At 49.3% G+C, this 12,727-nt stretch overlaps 1 non-coding gene across 1 annotated transcript; it reads right to left on the minus strand.

The window, feature by feature from the left end:
• Window positions 1-5,415: 5,415 nt before the first annotated feature.
• LOC123575067 (U6 spliceosomal RNA) lies at window positions 5,416-5,522 on the minus strand. The gene has a single exon (XR_006700228.1). It is a non-coding gene; the product is annotated as a U6 spliceosomal RNA (small nuclear RNA).
• Between the last annotated feature and the right edge of the window lie 7,205 nt (window positions 5,523-12,727).

The following is a 12,727-nucleotide window of genomic DNA, read 5'->3' on the forward strand; positions in this document are numbered from 1 at the left end:
TCCTTAGAGCAGAGGTCCCCGGCCCTTTCTTCAAGCGCTGGAAGGCGCCGAAGGTTCATCCATGCCCATTTCCACGCCTGCCACATCGGGGAAGTTACTTCCGGGGCGCTCACAGACAGGGCTCCCTGCCGGGAATCCTAGGTTCAACCAGAATTGTCCCTTTAAATGGCGCGGGCACCGCCGGCCTGGCCTGGGGGCGCTGGGGCGGGGTGGAGGTCGCAGCGCGTAAGGTGAGTCTACGCCCGGCAGGCCTGGAAAGGAAGGCGGGACTTGGAGAGCTCGGTCACAGGCGGCCTCCCGTCTGCCCTGCCGCTACCCGAAAGGAGGGACCCCGGTCCGCATTTTCTGTTCGGTCCATTTTAGTCCGAGAAGGGCTAAGGACTTGCCAGGCCTCCGCTGGGGCGTCCGACATCCGGGTCGCGGTTGGCAAGGCCTCCCAGCGGCCTCAGTTTCCACAGCGCACCTCCCGCTTGGGCTAGAGACGATGTTGCAAACTGCAGAACACTCTTTTTGCGGGGAGGAGAGTGTGGATGGAGTGGGAGAGAGCGCACGGCACTGGGAATCATTCAGCCTTGGCTTCCATTTCTCGCCCTCGGCTGGCTAGTGGGGGTCCCGGGTTGAGCCCTTCTTTTATCTTTCCTGGGTCTCTGTTTCGGCCTCTGTGAAATAACACGCAGGCCTCGGTCCATGCGGCTCGTAGAAAGCGGACGGCAGGCCCGGTGCCACCGGCCAGCGGCTCGGGACCGGGAGCCCTGGGCTGCAGGGACCGGGAAGTTTCGTGGCGGGTTGTCTTGGTGGGCTTCGGACGGAGCCGGCGAGTAGGGGCGCGCTCTGGGCCTCCCCGAAGCTGCGCAGACGGGGAGTCCGGCTGCGCGGTACAGCCGGGAAGCCAATCCCTGGAGTCCTTTGCCCTGGGGGTCGGAGGCTTGGCGTCCCAGAATGTTCCAATGGCTAAGCCCAGAGCGGACACCAAGGAGGTAACAATGTTGAGGGCGCCCGGCACACCGCGAGGCAACGCCTCCGGACATACCATCCCTGGGCAGGGTCCCTCTAGGGAGCGGGAACGTTTCATATGCATGGGACCCAGCAGATCCGTTCTCCGCTGGACCCATGGCGAAACTGAGGTCCAGAGAGGAAGAGACTGGAGACCCCAGGGCGCGCCAGGGCCCGTGGAACTGCGACAGGGCGGGACAGCGCTGGTGTGGGAGTTTGCCGGCGCCTTTCCCCACCGCGGATTGCACCTTTGGAAGCCGCACTTTTCTTCCCTGTAAAATGGGCATAACCATTACCACCCAGGCAGGAAGTTCCGTGGCTGAGGCCCGACAGAGGAGCCTGGCAAATGCTCCTTCCCACCCTTCCTTCCCAATTCCCCCCAAAGTGGAAAAACTCCTAGGCGGCTGGGGCCTTCCGGAAGGGACGCCCCATTTGGGCCGGAATCTCTGCGGACTGGAGTCGTAGGCGGATCCGACCCAGAAAGCTCAGTCGCAAAAATCCTCCTGGGCTTCACGTCCCTTTAGAAGTGGTTTGTTCCCCCCAAAATGTTAATAACCAAACGATTGGTATGGATGTAATTATCAATAATTATACGAATTATTGCTGATTGCGGGGCTCGTAGCTACTTTAATTAGTTTACCAGATTCTAATTAAGTTAAATGAAACATTAATAGGGAAAATATGCTTTAAAAAAAAAACCGGGATTTAAAAAAAGTCTATTTCTCGCCACAATGTTGCCACCTTGCGACAGATTTTAGGCATTACAGCCAACGCCCGAATGCCCAGACTAGGGTGCCTGGGCTCCCAGGGAGAACAAGTGGGGCCTGGAAGTTGGGAGGAGGCAGTTGAGCACAGAATGTCCTCCGGGCTGTTCTCCTGGGGTGTTTGGTTTGGCCTGGTCCCCAGCGGTGCCTACAGGAGGTCTGGCTCTGGAGTCCTAGGTCTGGGATAAGGGACCAGAGCGCACGGAAGCCGGGAGCCCTCTTATTCAGAGGAAACCGGGACCCCTCTTGGGCGCCGCAGTGGGACAGATGATCTCTATCCTCACCTGTCCTGGCAAATCCAGAGTGAGAGACTGAGTAAAGCTGGAGCCACCGTTGGAGACAGCATCAAGTGGTTTTATTTCTCACCCCCATGGGAGAAAGCAATAAGTTCCTTCCCATCTCCATTTCCTCTGCAAATCAGGGTAACCTGTGTGCTAAAGCACCACTTATTAGACCCCTCAGCTCCTGGAACACAGGTGACTCCGTGTTCTAGTGGCACTCTGTTCATGAGGCTAGCAGGGCACTCACCTCCCTTTGTTATTCTTGGTTGTTTAAGTGTCTGTTGCCCTAAGAAAGTAAGTTGACAGCAGGGGTCACACCTTGCTCTTCCTTGCAATCTACAACGCGGGGCCCAGGACTCCACAGGCACACAACACATGTCTAGATGAATGGCTTCCAACTTTGTGGTTCATCTAGGTGCTGAAAATGTCTAAGGGAAGGAATCCCTAGGTGCTTCTGGACAACAGCCACTGAGAAGCAATTAAGCTCATTTGCATAAGTTTAATTAAACAGGTTTACTGCTCAGAAAGAAGATCCTTCATCAATAGGATTAGTTTTGGGAGCAGGTGTCAGGTAAGTGATTGTCAACCTAGAAAAGGAAAACTTTGTTTCTATTCCAACTATGTCCTAAAGAGGATACTCCTTCACTCTGTCATATTTTTCCAGGTCACTGGCACACAGGTCCACCCATTCCTAGCTACCCTGCTCTAAAGTCTTGATCCATTGCAAACATGTGACTCCTGCCTTGAATTCAGAATACCAACAAAAGCAGAACTGGATCTGCGTGCTCTTCCCATGAATTCTAAACAGCCTCATCTCCTCTCTTCATCCTCAGATGTTTGGCTAAGAGTACAAACTCTGGAGCCAGATTTACTGAGGTCTCAATGCTGCCCTGCCATTGATGAATGACACTGGGCAAGTTGTTGAATCTCTCTGTGCCTCAGCTTCCTCATCTATAACATAGGGAGATGAACAGTACCTACTTCATAGAACTGTTTTCTGTTAATATGTGTAAAGCACTGAGAACAGCTCCTGGCATACAAGAAGTGCTATTGTATAGGTGTTTGCCAAGATTACAGTTCCCTCTGAGTTCACTTTTCTGAGACTCAAGCCACGAGTGCTTTTAAAGAGTCCCAGAATGGACCCCAGGCTGTTACCTTCCTCTCCTCCAGAGGCCCAGAAAGGAGGACAAACCAGTGCTTTTTCAAGCCTGGACTATTGAGCTTTCTGGAGACACGTTCATAAGAATCTGCAAGCACGCAGGTTGGAAAGGCATCCTGCAATGCCAATGCATTGACTCTATGTGTCCAAAGAGGCTAAGACTTGCCCAAGTTCCCTCAGCAGGTTAGTGTAGGGTGAGTGCAGAGGAAAGAAAGTCAGCCAGGTCTCTGGATTTTCTGGGACTAGGAACTGCCTGTGTCTTTCAGAATTTCTGTTATGAGACAAGTTTCTTTTCTTTCTTTCTTTCTTTTTTTTTTCCCAGGAGAGACGGGGCTTCACCTTGTTGGTCAGGCTGGCCTCGAACCCCTGACCTCGGGATCCTTTCACCTCAGCCTCCCAAAGTGCTAGGATTACAGGCGTGAGCCACCGCGTCCAGACAATTTCTTTTCTTTTCTTTTCTTTTCTTTTCTTTTCTTTTCTTTTCTTTTCTTTCTTTCTTTCTTTTTTTTTTTTTTTTCTTTTTTTTTTTTTTTTGAGACGGAGTCTGGCTCTGTCTCCCAGTGCAGTGGCCGGATCTCAGCTCACTGCAAGCTCCGCCTCCCGGGTTTACGCCATTCTCCTGCCTCAGCCTCCCGAGTGGCTGGGACTACAGGCGCCCGCCACCTCGCGCGGCTAGTTTCTTGTATTTTTTTTTTTTAGTAGAGACGGGGTTTCACCGTGTTAGCCAGGATGGTCTCGATCTCCTGACCTCGTGATCCGCCCGTCTCGGCCTCCCAAAGTGCTGGGATTAGAACAAAGTGAACAGTCCTTTTTGGGCCAAGTCCTTCACTCTTGGATTCTATTTTACTCCCCATAACACCCCCTTCCACATACATAGACTAATAATAGTCCAGTCTGATGGATTGTCTGTGCTGAAGGAGAGGGAGTCACACCGACGTTGGTCGTTTTCTTATTTGGCATCCCTAGGGAGACATTTAAAACTACTCACCCAATTGCCCAAGTAGCCTCCAAAGAACGAGGTTATCTCTAGGGGAAGAACAGAAATCCAGTCACCAAAGATTGTCCTCTAACGCCTTACATCGAAGGCCCTGAGCCAAGGAAGAGGCGGAGATGTCCCGCGGTCCCCTATTCTCGGCTGTTACCTGGAAAGGATCATTTCACCTCCACTGAAGAGAAAAGGAATGGGTTCTGAATGGAACGCTGCCCGGCAGCTCCCAGCTTCCGCTGGTAGACTACCCGCCGCTGTCCCTGGGTGGCTCCGGGGCTTCGCGCCTGACCGTCCTCTTGCGGCGCGCCTGGAGGCTGGGAGCTGTGCGACCGCTCGAGGCAGATCGACTGAGGTCCCAGTGGCCGCAGGGCCCACGAGATGGACTACGTGCATGCTCAAGCACTAGCAAAGCTGATGCACCATTTCTCTGTTGGAAAGATATTTCAGAAAACATTCACTAAGTCGTCGAAGGAAATCTGAATGTGGTTGGACTTTGTTTCCTCCTTATCTTACCACTTAGGACTGTGTTTTTGCAATTCAATTACCTGAGGACTGGGTCCCGATTTTTTCAGGGTCTGTGCCTCTATAAGTCTTATCAGGCTTTACCTCTCAGTGACTGGGGTAAAATGATGACAGTAAAACAGTAAAACCCACAGGGTGGGGCAGTCTGGAATTTTTAAAACATTATTTTATTTTTCTGCCCTCTCCCCCCCATTTTCTTTTTTCTTTTCTTTTATTATTTATTTATTTGGTCAGGAATATTTCAATGAAATGTTGGTGAAGCCCTTGACAAATGGTAGATATTCATTAAGTGGTGGCCTTTTTTTTTTTTTTTTTTTTCCCAAAGGATTCGGTCACTCTTGTTGCAAGTTCCTCATACGTTTGTCGTTGCACTAGGTCCTGTTATGTTTCGGAGCTGAAATGGATCAACTCTGGCAAGACGAAATTTCCTTAAGTGTAAGGTACTGCAATACTCAGGATTGTGCAGAGGGAAGCAGAGACAAGATAGGAAAGATCGCAAACTGGGGCCGGAGAGCCAGATGCAAAATGCACCGCAGAGATGAGTCTGCCTACGCCCCACCTCCTTCTATTCCGTCTCCTAGGACTACTGCATTTTATTTGTGTTAAACAAAAGATATAGCCTGTAGATGAAAGATGTTTTCAGTGGTAAACCGTGCACCGGCGTATAAACGTGGTGTAAAACAAACAAACAAAAACAAACCTGGGGCGAAAAATATGGAACGCTTCACGAATTTGCGTGTCATCCTTGCGCAGGGGCCATGCTAATCTTCTCTGTATCGTTCCAATTTTAGTATATGTGCTGCCGAAGCGAGCACGGTGTTGGTACTTGCCAGAAGATATATAAAGGCAAGAAATAGAAATACTTTACACTTACGGCAAGTATGTCATGGTCCATTTTAAAACATAATTTTAAAATTACAAACTACCCAAGAAATTATTACTTTCTGCATCAATATTTTGTACTAATATCTTTATGTTTATAGCCAAATTAATTCTAATTATCTCTCTAACATTCTTGCATCGTATATGCAAATATGAAGGACTCATGGGAAATAGGCCCTCTTCCCGCCCGACCTTTGCGCGCTCCCGGCGGACGGTCACGCTCCGTCACGTGGTGCGTGCTGTCTGCACGTCTTTCTGCGGGGGCAGAGGAGGCGCGGAGGGATCAGAACCGGGTTTTTAGTCGAACGCTGCGCGGGGGTGATGCAACACCGACCCTCGAAACTACCGAGCAGCGTCTGCGCGGCGCGAATTCATTTTTGGAGCCAGCGGCCATGGTGCCCATGGGGTCCGCACGGGTGTTGGAGACCCCGTGGGCACCATGTTGTTGTTCGACTCGGGACCCCGAAGAGGTTGCGAGTCGCTGCTTGGACCCTTCCCTGCGCCGGGACCCGAGAGGCGTGACCCTAGCAAGGCCTGGGGCCACCCACTGGGGGCCGGAAGGGGCCGACAGGGGCTGCGGCGGGGGTTCGTGGGGAGGGTGGGCCAGGGCGCGCCTTCATTTTCCCCTGGGCTTCTCTGGACTCGCTCCCTGCATTCGGAGCCAAGGGGATGAGGGTGTCTGCTTTGGGACCCAAACTTCCAGTAGTGATGGAAGTCTGGGAAGGGTCACCACCGTTTGAGCCAACATTTAGAAAGAGCCAGGCGCTTAACTTAATTGGTGTCATTTCCTCCGTTTTCCGGTTTAGCAAACAGGCTCTGGGAGGTTAAACCATCTGCCCCAATGATCCTGCCACTGGTTAAAGTAGTTGGGATTTGGATGCGAGTCTGATTTCAAAGACTGATTTTTTTTTTTTTTTTTAAAAACACAGTTTGGAAAAGATTTGAGACAAGTGCAGCCTCCACTTTCCGTGTGAGACTTACTCCAGAAGCCCTGAGCAGCTCAGACTTTCCTTCCTACTTCCATTCCTTCAACAAATCAGTTGAACACCTTTGGTGTCAGCACCGGGGCTTCAAGGGTGCTGCATGAGTGGTCAGGGTTGCTGTGGTCATGGAGCTCGGTTCCAGCAAGGGAGCCAGGCAGACACGAAAGAGCCCTCTGGATGCTGAGACGTGCTATGAAAGTGTGGCATAGAAAGTGCCCGGTTGATGATGGCCACTTCATTGGGGGACAAGAGAGAAGGTGACATTGGAGCTGTCATTGATGATAACTGCAGCAGCGCTGGGAGGACGGGGACCGAGATCCAGGCAGAGGACCTTGCAGCCACCTGAGTTAGTGTCACCCATCTGGGCCAGCCCTTCAGGGGAGGCCACTGTGGTGGTAGTTGCTGCTCCCAGCAGTGCTGTGGCTCGGGGGGCCGCTGCCAGGGAGTTCCGCCTTTAGGGCCTTGAGTTCTCCCCACTCGCTACCCCTCTTCAGTGAAATGGAAGTCATTTGACTAGCTTCTCATCTGACCTTATTAAATAAGAAGTAGGCAAACGCAAACCTCAGAATGCTAATATGGCGTTTATTGAGTGAAAAGAGCTAATTTGGACAATGATGTTTCCCCCAGATTTACAAAAAGGAATTGCAAATAACCAAAAAGCATATTAACATTGATGGCAGATGATGCTAATCTTCAATTAGCATCCACGTTTTTATTCAGTTATTTAGAACAGGTAGGTCTGGTGGTTTCATAAATGCCTTGTTGTGGAAACTAGCATGAGATAGACCTAGTTATTAGTTCAGAATTTCTGGCTACATGAGCATGTGTTACTTTGAGCCAGAGGTAGATTTTTTTTTGTTGTTTGTTTTTTTTTTGAGATGGAGTCACTCAGGCTGAAGTGCAATGGTGCAGTCTCAGCTCACTGCAACCTCTGCCTCCTGGGTTCAAGCAATTCTGCCTCAGCTACCATGCCAGGCTAATTTTTGTATTTTTAGTAGAGATGGGGTTTCACCATGTTAGCCAGGCTGGTCTTGAACTCCTGACCTCAGGTGATCCACCTGCCTTGGCTTCCCAAAGTGCTGGGATTACAGGCGTGAGCCACCATGCCTGGACTTTTTTTTTTTTTGAGATGGAGTCTCATTCTGTCACCCAAGCTGTACTGCAGTGGTGCGATCTTGGCTCACTGCAACTTCTGCCTCCTGAGTTCAAGAGATTCTCCTGCCTCAGCCTCCCAAATAGCTGCGACTACAGGCTCACTTGTTAAAATTAGACTATGCTGGGCAAATTTTTATTTTTATTTTTATTTATGTTATTTATTTATTTATTTTTGAGACAGAGTCTCAGTCTCTTCCCCAGGCTGGAGTGTAGTGGGGTCATCTTGGCTCACTGCAAACCCCTCCCCCCGGGTTCAAGCGATTCCCCTGCCTCGCCTCCTGAGTAGCTGGAACTACAGGCGTGTGCCATCGCCCACAGTTAATGTCTGTATTTTCAGTAGAGACAGAGTTTCGCCATGTTGGCTAGGCTGGTCTGAAACTCCTGACCTCAAGTGGTCTGCGTGCCTCAGCCTTCCAAAGTGCTGGGATTAAAGGTGTGAGCCACAGCGCCCTGCCAATTTTTCGTTTGTCTGTTTTTTCTTGTCGAGCAATTTTGCAGAGGAGAAAGATCTGAGTTAGTTCTCATTCCACCTGAAACTGTTTGTGACCTTGGCCTGCTCCCTGTACCTCTCTGTCTCTGGTTCTGCTTTATCTTCTGCAAAGTGAGGAAACTACCCTAGAGATGATCCTTGACATTTTTCAGCATTGAAATGCTGTCATTCTTGCAACTGGATAACTGAAGGATGTTTTTGGATAATTATAATTTTCTGATATTCTGCATTCTCCAAGTACCATGAAAAAAATAATAATTAGCAAGATGTAAAAATTCAAGAGGGTTTGTGTTTTCTCTTTTAGAAGGGTGAAGCAAGCTGGTCATCCTGGAGCCATGGAGGGCCCCAGGAACAGACCACAGGGGCGGCTGTGGATCTAGGGCCTAGGACCTGCTGAACCGTATCACAACACGCTTCTAAGCTCCAAAGGCCAGTGCAGAGGAAGCGGGAGGCGGGTGAAGGGGAGGGGATACACTGGATGTAGCATGGAGGTGGAGAGGAGGCAGCACGGAGGGGCTTAGGGAGGGGAGAGCCGAGTGCACCATGACTTCGTGGGAAGTCCCAAGCCCCCACAGACCTTGAGGGAATAGGCATTGCAGGCAAGGAGAGTGTAGGTGCCAGAGAGGACTGGACTGGTGGGCAGGCTTGGAGTTGAGGTGGGGGCCGGCTCCTGCCGCCTTCAGAATTGCTGGCTTCTCTTCACTCTGCAGGCCTGAAAAGAACTGAGTCCTGGCAATCTTCCCTGAATGTTCTGGACTACAGAACCCCAAGAGATGAGGAGTGGTCCCCCTATCCTGTCTGAGGTGGTACTTCCCACTACCCTGAGTAGGAGAGGGCAGAGCCAAGTTTATTTTGAGTAATTAAGAAATGGGCTGTTTCATATGGAAAAAATGTCAGTGAAGACATGAACTTTAGGATTCTCTAAAATTATGTAGTGTTTCCTTTACAGACATAGAGCATTGCGTGTTTTCGTGTATCATTTTATTTGAAGCAGGAAGGGCTGGGGACTCCCATCAGCCCCACCGGAGGGAGGGAGGAAGGAGCGGGGATGTGGAGAGAGGCCCCTGTGGCTTTGTTGATGTGCAGGCCTGGGAGGAATGGCATTGGTGGTTTCAGGAGGTGTTGCCCTGGGATTGTAGCACGGGGACAATGCGCTGTTCACATGCCTGACCCTGAAGCTCCAAAGGCCCCAGACACAGAGCATGGCCAGAGCGGGGTTGGAGGGGGCCTGAGAGTGGGGGAGGACCCACTCCCCCAGGCTGCCAGAAATTCCTTTGAGCTCCTCATGCTCTGAGTCAAGCCTTGTTCTTATAACATCTCTTTTGAAGTGCACTCTGCCACCTAATTCACCTCAATGGGAATGAGTTTTTCCAAAGTTAGGCTGAAGGCAAATTGGTTTGTGTGCCCACAGCTCAGAGGGTGGCCTGGAGGAAGAGGCAGGGTCAGCTGCGGCCAGCTGACCTCTCAGAGGGAGTTTCTTTCAAGCCTTCTCAGCCTGGTGTGCCCAGAGCTCTTGCTCTGCTGGTGTGGCCCCTGGTGTGTTGAGATCAGTTCTAATCCATCCCAGATGCTAGGCCTCAGTGGAGCCCTCTGGTCCCGCCTGTCCCCCTGCACAGCCCAGGCTGCCCCTTTTACTCTCCCCCAGATCTCATATTTGTGCCCAGAATGTCTTAAAAGATGTTTCCTCACCTGTGGGATGGTGATTGTGCTGCCTGCTTTGCGGGGTCATTTCAAGGTTAAACGCAGGATTGGGTGTGAAAGGCCCTAGCGTGTTGGATGAGCTGATTGATGCCAAGTGTTTACAATAGTCCTGGGCTATTCTAATGCTCAATACATAACCACTTCCTTACCCTTCTTCTTTCCTTTATCTTGCAACTATCTGCATGAAATAAACTTTCTTTAAGGTAAAAGTCTCAGGGTAGAGAGGAGTCCCTAAGTTTTGCTCCTTTTAGCCACGACGGGGAGTATTTTCGCCCAGATGTCTTTAATCCTTTAGATTTGAGTTACCAAAGGCCCTGGTTGATATGCAGTTATGCTTTGAGACAGGACACTACATAGACTCAGTAATACCTGTTTACTTAGCTTAGTACGATTCCTTGCCCTTTAAGACCAGCACAGAGTCTTCTGGCGTCCTATTTCATGTGAGTATCTCTGAGACATAAGCATGGGGGCGCGGGGGTGGTGCTGGTTATTATTCCTCTTTTACTGATAGGGAAAGCCTAGAGAGGTTAGGTGACCTATCTAAGGACACAGCTAGTTAGTGACAGTCCTGGAATTTGCTCTCGGATCGCTCTGACTCCAAGGGCTCACTTTACAACAAGATGTAATATGGGAGTACAGTTTGAGGGGTTCTGGGGTGCTCTCTCCAAATAATCTTGCCTTAAATCCTGCCACTGATGCATCGTTATTTTGAGCTGTTGCTCTATCGAGGGTTCACTGTGATTTATTTCATCAAGACCTTTTTCTCTGGCAGTCCCAGGATGGCCTAAGGGCATAAGGTTCTTAGGTTTAGGGTGTGGAGGACGTGCTCAGAAAGAAGGTTCAAAAAGAGGAATTGCCAAGTCTGAGCACGGGGTCTGCCGCTTCTCTCTAGCTCTCGGTTTCCCTATGTGGGTTTGCAAGGATGGGAGGAAAAGTGTCACACCTCCTCCAAATCCTGGCTGCCCTGGAGTCCAGACATCGCTCCCTACCAAGGCTGCAGTGACTATAGCAGTGGTACGGGGGAAAACTGCAATGACTTTCAGCCAAGAAGGTCCGTATTTATGTCTCATCAACTGTGACTAGCTGGGTCACCAGTCTCTTCCAGTTGCTGATTCTGTTTTCTCATCTCTAAAATGGAAGTGATGATTTTTCTACTTACCATACAGGGTAGTGAGGCTCCATGAGAAATGCCACTGTCAATTGCTATACAACAAAAGACAGGAATATCTAGTATTGTGAGACACCCAATGGAGCCTCAGGTGGCTCAGCATTCCCCTTACCTGGTGAGTGAGGCATTTGTGCCTTAGGAACAGACCTACAAAATCAGAGCACCAAGATGAACCATCACATTGTATTAATATTTTCACACCACTTAGCTCTCATTAAAATGTACTTTGCTGAATTTAATATGTGATTTCAAATGACACAACATATTAAGTGCTTAATATACTAGAAATTATGAAACTATTATAGTCGATGCCATATGAAATAATTACACTGAATTAAACTTTAGCAGCCAAGTGAAGGAAAGACTTCAACTCAAAATGTCTTAAAGAAGCTTAAGCTGCCACTGTAATCCCCAAAATAAATGTCCAGAAATTAGGATCTTTAAATAAAAACTGGAACTTAATCTGTACTTACACCGGGAAGCTCTTCTGGGCTTTGGTGATATGGAGCATTGTTCCCTTGGGGAGGTGACAGGCCCTGGGACCCACCGCAGGCCAGGGTGTTGGAGTCGGGGCTTCAGTGGGCTCGCTCCATGGGCCTGGCTGGGGGTTGGCTCAAACGGCCTGGAGTAAAGCCTTCTGCCGAAGTGACAGATTAGTCTTTGCTCCAGATTAGCGTACTGACAAGTTAAAAACAAACCCACCTTATGGAACATCTATTGAGTGCTTCCTTTGTGCCAGCCATTTTATATGCAGTTCCTCATTTGATCCTCACAATACATCTGTTTTAAGAGCCACTGTTTTTCAGATGAGGAAACAGGCTCAGAAAGATTAAGTGGATCATCCAGGGCCTTAAATCAGAATCCGTAGTGTTCGCCCCTGCATCACATTGCCTTCCTCTAAACTCTTCAACCTCCTCATTAGTGTGTGTGTATGTGTGTGTGTGTATGCATGCATGTATGTACTACTCCCTATTTTAATAATGATTCAGTGACTGATACGATTTGGCTATGTCTCCACCCAAAATCTCATCTTGAATTATAATCCCCATAATTCTCATGTGGCAAGAGAGAGACCAGGTGGAGGTAATTGAATCATGGGGGCAGTTTCCCCCATGCTGTTCTTGTGATAGTGAGTTCTCATGAGATCTGATGGTTTTATAAATGTTTAGTAGTTTCTCCTGCATTCATTCTCCTTCCTGCCACCTTGGGAAGAAGGTGCTTGCTTCCTCTTTGCCTTCCGCCATGATCGTAAGTTTCCTGAGGCCTCACAGCCATGCAGAACTGTGAGTCAATTAGACCTCTTTATGAATTTCCCAATCTCAGGCAGTTCTTTGTAGCAATGTGAAAATGGACTAACACAGTAACCAAACACATTAGCTTGCTATATGACAGTGACATGACCTATATCTTTATCACATTCCAGTCATGGAGACTAGGGACCATGGCTTGAGAATTTCACCTTGAACTCTCTTGATACACTCAGCCTGACTAACTTACACAGGAAGTGCTCTATGGATACTTGCTGTTAATTCAATTCAAGAAGAACTAATTCATTACCTCCTCAGTATCCTGACATATACCTTTGTGTGCTTGGTTAAACAAGATATCCTCTTATAAAGAGCAAGGATGCTTTCTCTCATA

This window comes from Macaca fascicularis, chromosome 7 (assembly GCF_037993035.2).
Source record: "Macaca fascicularis isolate 582-1 chromosome 7, T2T-MFA8v1.1".
Lineage (NCBI taxonomy): Eukaryota > Metazoa > Chordata > Mammalia > Primates > Cercopithecidae > Macaca > Macaca fascicularis.